The sequence below is a fragment of the Heptranchias perlo genome, unplaced genomic scaffold, assembly GCF_035084215.1.
Source record: "Heptranchias perlo isolate sHepPer1 unplaced genomic scaffold, sHepPer1.hap1 HAP1_SCAFFOLD_52, whole genome shotgun sequence".
Lineage (NCBI taxonomy): Eukaryota > Metazoa > Chordata > Chondrichthyes > Hexanchiformes > Hexanchidae > Heptranchias > Heptranchias perlo.
The window spans coordinates 8,356,507-8,364,281 of NW_027139537.1; the positions used below are offsets into that span (position 1 = coordinate 8,356,507).

Here is a 7,775-nt window from a genome sequence, read left to right on the forward strand (position 1 = left end):
ATTGGGAAAATGCTAGAAACCATTATTAAGGAAGTAGCAGCAGGACATTTAGAGACTCGTAATACGATCAAGCAGAGTCAACATGGTTTTATGAAGGGGAAATCGTGTCTGACGAATTTATTAGAGTTCTTTGAGGAAGTAATGGGCAGGGTGGATAAAGGGGAACCAATGGATGCAGTATATTTGGATTTCCAAAAGGCATTCGATAAGGTGCCACATAAAAGGTTACTGCGCAAGCTAAGATCTCATGGTGTTGGGGGTAATATACTGGCATTGATAGAGGATTGGATAACTAACAGAAAACAGAGAGTCGGGATAAAAGGGTCATTTTAAAAATGACAATCTGTAACTTGTGGGGTGCCGCAGGGCTCAGTGCTGGAGCCTCAACTATTTACAATATGCATCAATGACTTGTATGAAGGAACAGAGTGTCTTGTGGCCAAATTTGCTGATAATACAAAGACAGGTGGAAAAGCAAGTTGCGATGAGGACACAAAGTGTCTGGTAATGGATATTGACAGGTTAAGCGAATGGGCAACATTTTGGCAGATGGAATATAATGTGGTAAAATGTGAAGTCATCCGCTTTGGGAGGAAAAATAAAAAGCAAAATATTATTTGAATGGAGAAATACTACAAAATGCTGCGGTACAGAGGGATCGGGGTGCCCTTGTACATGAAACACAAACAGTCAACATATAGGTGCAGCAGGTAATCCGGAAGGCAAACGCAATATTGGCCTTTAATTCGAGGGGAATGGAATATAAAAACAGGGAAGTCATGCTACAACTGTACAGGGTGCTGGTGTGACCACACCTGGAGTAATGCGTACAGTTCTGGTGCCCTTATTTAAGGAAGGACATACTTGCATTGGAGGCAGTTCAGAGAAGGTTCACAAGGTTGATTCCAGGGACGGAATGGTTGTCTTATGAGGAAAGATTGAACAGGTTGGGTCCATACTCATTGGAGGTTAGAAGAATGAGAGGAGATCTTATTGAAACATACAAGATTCTGAGGGGACTCGATAGGGTAGATGCTGAGAGGATGTTACCCCTCATGGGGGAATCTAAAACTAGGGGACATAGTCTCAGAATAAGAGGTCGCCCGTTTAAGAAGGAAATGAGAAGGAATTCCTTCTCCCAGAGGGTCGTGAATCTTTGGAATTCTTTACCCCAAAAAGCTGTAGAGGCTGAGTCATTGAATACATTCAAGGCCGAGTGAGACAAATTTCTGATCAGCAAGGGAGTCAACGGATATGGGGAAAAGGCGGAAAATTGGAGTTGAGGTAAAAATCAGATCAGCCATGATCTCATTAAATGGCGGAGCAGGCTCGAGGGCCCGAATGGCCTGCTCCTGCTACTATCTCTTGTGGTCTTCATGTCTTATGATGAGGTCAAGTAGGTTTTTCCCTCGTGTTGGTTCACTCACCACCTGTCGTAGGCCCAGTCTGGCAGCTGTTTTCTTCAGGACTCGGCCAGCTCGGTCAGTAGTGGTGCTCCTGAGCCACTCTTGGTGATGGACGTTGAAGTCCCCCACCGAGAGTATATTCTGTGCCCTTGCTACCCTCAGTCCTTCCTCCAATTGGTGATCAACATGGTGGAGGACTAATTCATCAGCTGAGGGAGGGCGGTAGGTGGTAATCACAGGAGGTTGCCTTGCCCATGTTTGACCTGATGACATGAGACTTCTTGGGGTCCTGAGTCAATGTTAACTACTTCCAGGGCCATTCTCCCCTGACTGTATACAGCTGTACTGCCAGCCCTGGTGAGCCTGACCTGCCGGTGGGACAGGACATAACAGTGGATCAATGATCACAGTTTAAGTGTCAAGCACTCACTGTCTGAATCAATGATCACAGTGCTGGGTCACCCACCCACAGTGTGAGTCAATGATCACAGTGCTGGGTCACCCACCCACTGTGTGAATCAATGATCACTGTGATGGGTCACCCACCCACTGTGTGAATCAATGACCACAGTGCTGGGTCACTCACCCACTGTGTGAATCAATGTTCACAGTGCTGGGTCACTCACCCACTATTTGAATCAATGATCACAGTGCTGGGTCACTCACCCACTGTGTGAATCAATGATCACAGTGCTGGGTTACTCACCCACTGTGTGAGTCAATGATCACAGTGCTGGGTCACCCATCCACTGTGTGAATCAATGATCACAGTGCTGGGTCACCCACCCACTGTGTAAATCATCGGATCTTGACAGGGTAGATGCTGAGAGATTGTATCTCCTGGCTGGACAGTTTAGATAGGGGGCATGGTTTCAGGATAATGGGTCGGCCATTTAAGACTGAGATGAGGAAGAATTTCTTCACTCAGAGGGTGGTGAATCTTTGGAATTCTCTACCCCAGAGGGCTGTGGATGCTCAGTCGTTGTGTATGTTCAAGGCTAAGGTGGATAGACATTTGGATTTTTTTTATTCGTTCATGGGATGTGGGCGTCGCTGGCGATGTCAGCATTTATTGCCCATCCCTAATTGCCCTTGTGAAGGTGGTGGTGAGCCGGCTCCTTGAACCGCTGCAGTCCGTGTGGTGAAGGTTCTCCCACAGTACTGTTAGATAGGGAGTTCCAGGATTTTGACCCAGCGACAATGAAGGAACGGCGATATATTTTCAATTCGGGATGGTGTGTGACTTGGAGGGGAACTTGCAGGTGGTGTTGTTCCCATGTACCTGCTGCTCTTGTCCTTCTGGATGGAATCAAGGGATCTGGGGATCGAGCAGGAAAGTGGAGTTGAGGTTGAAGATCAGCCATGATCTGATTGAAGGGCGGAGCCGTCTCAAGGGGCTGTATGGCCGACTCCTGCTCCTATTTCTTACATTCTTATGTTCTTATGATCAGGACAGTTGCTGGAGGCTGGTATCTACATTATGCAAATTAGTGCCTACTGAGTCATGGCTGCACGACAGAAACGCTATTTCTTTTTCACAGAATTATAAGTTTACAAAAGGTGAAGCGAAGATTAATTGCGTTTTTATTCGATTCCCTGCCGGGTGCAATGAATGGTGGAAGAATTGGTCCGCGCTCAGCATGTGTTAAAGGGGGCTCGCTGAGGGTGGAGAGCGGTGTTGCGGCAACCTTTCAGTAAGACTATACTTTTAGGGATCATTTCTATAGTTTTTGAACTTGAGAAATGTGTTCTGAAGTGTTTGGTCTCACTAACCACGAGGAGGAGATGTAGCTTTTCCTTCTGAGCGTGAAGCGGGTTGCAAGTGTTGTTTTATACCAGCGCTTGTGGCCATTGATGACCGTTCCCTTCTCTCAGTGTGCGAGAAGTGGAAGAAGGAAATGCATTCTGAGTGGTTCGTGTTTCTACAGCTCAAAAGTAGCAATATTTATCCGCTAATTATTTTATATTTAAAGGTGCTTGTCTCCAGCGAGAGTGTAAGTCTTTGCCACCTCAGCTGAGCTCGTACTGCTATCTGTTGCTCTTCCTCTCCTTTTTCGGTTTTGAACTCATCAGTCAGAGTTTGCACTGAACTGATGAGGCACAGTCGCTGAAATAACGTAGTTAATGGGGCACAAAATCTAGGCTTGCAGTACTGAGGGACTTGCATTACTGATTAAAACGTTGCTCCGCCTGCCATCTCAGGTGGATGTAAAAGATCGCATGACGCTATTTCGAAGAACTTGAGGGGAGTTCTCCGAGGTGTCCTGGTCAATATTTACCCCTTAACCAACATCACTAATACAGATTATCTGCCCAATACACCATTACGGTTTGTGGGACCTTGCTGTGAGCAAATTGGCTGCGGCGGTTCCTACATTACAACAGTGGCTACAGTTCAAAAATGCTTTGGGCCATCCTGCGGTAATGCAAGGCGCTATATAAATGCGAGTTCTTTCTTTAGTAGCAGGAGGATTGGTGAATGGGACATCGTGTGAGTTAGGATACGGGCAGCAGAGTTTTGATATGCTGAAGATTATGGAGGGTGCATGATGGGAGGGCGGCCAGGAGAGCCTTGGAATTGTCGAGTTTGGCGGTAACAAAAGCATGGATGAGGGTTTCAGTCGCAGATGGGCTGAGGCAGATACGGGCGATATTATGGAGGTAGAAGTCGGCAGTCTTGGTGATGGAGAGAATCTGGGGTTGGAAGCTTAGTTCAGGGTCAAAAAGGACATCGATGCTGCGAACAGTCTGGTTTAGTCTGAGACATTGGTCAGGGAGGGGGAGGGAGTTTATAGCAGGGACCGAAAATAATGGCTTTGGTCTTCCCAATATTTAATTGGAGGAAATTTCTGCTCATCCACTGATAGATATCAGAGAAGCAGTGTGACGAATCAGAGGCAATGGAGGGGTGGAGAGAGGTGGTGGTGAGGTTGAGCTGAGTGTCGGCAGTGTTCATGTGGAATCCGACGAGTTTTTGGATGATGTAGCCAAGGGGCAGCATGTCGATGAGAAATAGGAGGGGGGCAAATATAGATCCTTGGGGGAGTGGGAAGAGAAGCCATTGCACGTGATTCTCTGGCTACGACTGGATAGACACGAAATAAACCAGGTGAGGGCAGTCACATCTAGCTGGACAATGGAGGAGAGGAGAGGTGACTGCACTTCAAAAAGTACTTCTTTGGCTGTAAAGAGCTTTGGGACGCCCTGAGATAGTGAAAGGTGCGATATCAACTGCTCACCTGACAGGGGAGATCCCATTATGAGGAAGGCGCCAGATCAAGTAGAATCAGCTAGTACCAGTTTAAGCTTTGCTGATGTAGAGGTGGATCCTCATGCTGGCCTGAAACTGGTCTAACACCTTTCTCTAGGGAAGTGAAATCTAATTTGCAGCGGACGGGGTGACAAGGGCTCACCGATCACCTGGGCCCGGGGTGTGAAATACCGTCAGGCTGATTGCAAGGGCGGGTGATGGAACCTCGCCATGGCAATGAAATATTTTCCTGAAGAAGGTTCTTCTCGAAACCTGCGGTTTCAAGGCCGCAGACATCGTCGGCCTGCATGGTGGGAGGGCGGCCAGCGAGCATTGGAATTGTCGAGTCTGGAGGTAACAAAAGCATGGATGAGGGTTTCCCGAGGAGCAGATACGTGGATGTGACCTTTAGGGGTGTTGCAGGATGGCAAAAGATGCCCCAAGCCTTCAATGAGAAGCGGTAGGGAGGGCCGCTGTCACTTCTCACTGAGGAGCCACTCTTCACACTCCCACTGGAGAAGGAACAGACGCTGACCCTCCATCAACGGAGGACAGGCCTCTTTCCTCATCCCAAGGACCGTCGAGAAGTTCCAGCACACGACACCAATGCATAACCAGGACCGAGGATTGGAAATGGACGTTAACGTCGAACCTCGACTGATGCAATTGGAAGACGTTAATTGTTGTCCTTTGTATTTTTAAAACGGCTTTCAAAATTGCATCCATAAACGTGCGTAGTGTTAAAGCGACTACGCGATGTGCTGTGACCCTGAACTACCTGTCCAGGGTCAAGAGGGACCTGCTGTTCCTGCAGGAGTGCGGGAACCTGCAACTCAGCAACTATCGGCAGTGGGCACGCATGTGGATCCAGTAGCAAACGAACTGTTCGGGAGTCAATGATAGTCATTCCTCGGGCCTGGGGATTCTGCTTCAATTCACCATCACCGAGGTTAAAGAGGTGGTGGGTGGCCGCCTGCTCGTAGTAGACGTTCTGTACAATAACGCCCCGCTCCGACTGCGGCCAACATAAAAGGGATCTACTAATGGAGGCAGAGGGGATGGCCGAGGTACTAAATGAGTAATTAACATCTGACTTTACCAGGGAAGAAGATGCTGCCAGAGTTTCATTAAAGGAAGATATAGTTGAGATACTGGATAGGCTAAACATTGATAAAGAAGAGATACTAGAAAGGCTTGCTGTACTTAAAGTAGATAAGTCACTCGGTCCGGGTGTGATGCATCCTAGGTTGCTGAGGGAAGTAAGGGTGGAAATTGTGGAAGTACTGGCCATAATCGTTCAAACATCCGTAGATACGGGGCAAGAGGACTGGAGAATTGGAAATATTACACCCTTGTTCAAAAAAGGGTGTGAGGATAAACCCAGCAACTATGGTCCAGTCAGTTTAACGCCGGTGGTGGAGAAACTTATAGAAACAATAATCCGGGACAGAATTAACAGTCACTTGAAAGAGTGTGTTTTGATTGTGGAAAGCCAGCACGGATTTGTTAAAGGCAAATCGTGTTTCATTAACCTGATAGAGTTTTCTGATGAGGTAACAGAGAGGGTAAATGAGGGCAATGCAGTTGATGTGGTGTATATGGGCTTTCAAAATACGTTTGATAAAGTACCGCATGGTAGGCTTGTCATCAAGATTGTGGCCCATGGAATAAAGGGGGCAGTAGCAAAATGGATACAGAATTGGCTGAGTGACAGGGAACAGAGAGTAGTGGTAAACGGTTGTTTTTCGGACTGGAGGGAGGTGTACAGTGGTGTTCTCCAGGGGTCGGTGCTGGGACCACTGCTTTTCTTGATATATAATAATGACTTGGATTTGGGTGTACAGGACACAATTTCAAAATTTGGAGACGATACGAAACTTGGAAGTGTAGCGAACAGTGAGGTGGATAGTGATAGACTTCAAGAGGATATAGGCAGGCTGGTGAAATGCCAATCACCTTAAATCTATGCAGATGAAATTGAACGAAGAAAAATGCGAAGTTATACATTTCGGTAGGAAGAACGAGGAGATGCAATTTAAATTAGAGGGCACAATTCTAAAAGGGTACAGTTGCAGAGAGATCTGAGGGTATATGTGCGCAAATCATTGAAGGTGACAGGGAAAGTTGAGAAAGCGGTTAAAAAAGCATACGCGATCCTGGGCTTTATAAATTGAGGCATAGAGTACAAAAGCAAGGAAGTCATGATGAACCTTTATAAAACACTGGTTCGGGAACCACTGGAGTATTCTGTCCAGTTCTGGGCACCGCACATTAGGAAAGATGTGAAGGCCTTAGAGAGGGTGTAGAACAGATTTGTTGGAATGATTCCAGGGATGAGGGACTTTAGTTACGTGGATAGACTGGAGAAACTAGGGTTGTTCTCCTTGGAACAGAGAAGGTTGCGCGAGTGGTTAGGATCTGGAATGCTCTGCCCCAGATGGTGTGGAGGCAGATTCAATCATGGCCTTCAAAAGGGAACTGGATAAGTTCTTGAAAGGAAAAAACGTGGAGGGCTACGGGGATAGGGCGGGAGATGGGACTAGCTGAATTGCTCTTGCATAGAGTGCGTGTGAACTCGATGGGCCGAATAGCCTCCTTCCATGCTGTAACCATTCTGAGATTCTAATGCGTACGACCCGAAGCTCAGGAACGAGCGGCTGGAGGTCTTCCAGCATCTCCCGATGTCGCTGGCGACCTCCTGGTTGGTCGTTCTCGCCGGAGACTTCAACTGCATCATAGATGCCGCTGGACTATCCAGCAAGGGCGGGGGAATACTGGACACCACGTCCAAACTCCTGATGGAAGCGGTGAAAGATGCGAAGCATTGCAATGTCTTCCGCAACCCTGAAACCTGGTCCAGGACGGGCGGGACCATCCGTTCCAGGATAGACTTCCTGCTTGTGTCCCCAATGCTCAAGGTCAGATCCACCAACGTCCAACCGGTGTTCCTCTCTGATCACTGCCTCCTACTGGCCGACTTCCAATCGCAGGAGGACCAGAGGGCAGGCAGAGGGAGACGGAAGCTGAAAGTGACACTGTTGACCCTGGAGAACATCGAGGATCTAAAGAGAGATTATACAGGTTGGAGGAGCGTGAAATCCCTCTTCGACTCCACGGTG

The 7,775-nt window shown here is 47.7% G+C and overlaps 1 non-coding gene across 1 annotated transcript; it reads left to right on the plus strand.

The window, feature by feature from the left end:
* Positions 1-3,102: 3,102 nt before the first annotated feature.
* Positions 3,103-3,320, plus strand: LOC137314585 (small nucleolar RNA U3). The gene has a single exon (XR_010961241.1). It is a non-coding gene; the product is annotated as a small nucleolar RNA U3 (small nucleolar RNA).
* The last annotated feature ends 4,455 nt before the right edge of the window (positions 3,321-7,775 follow it).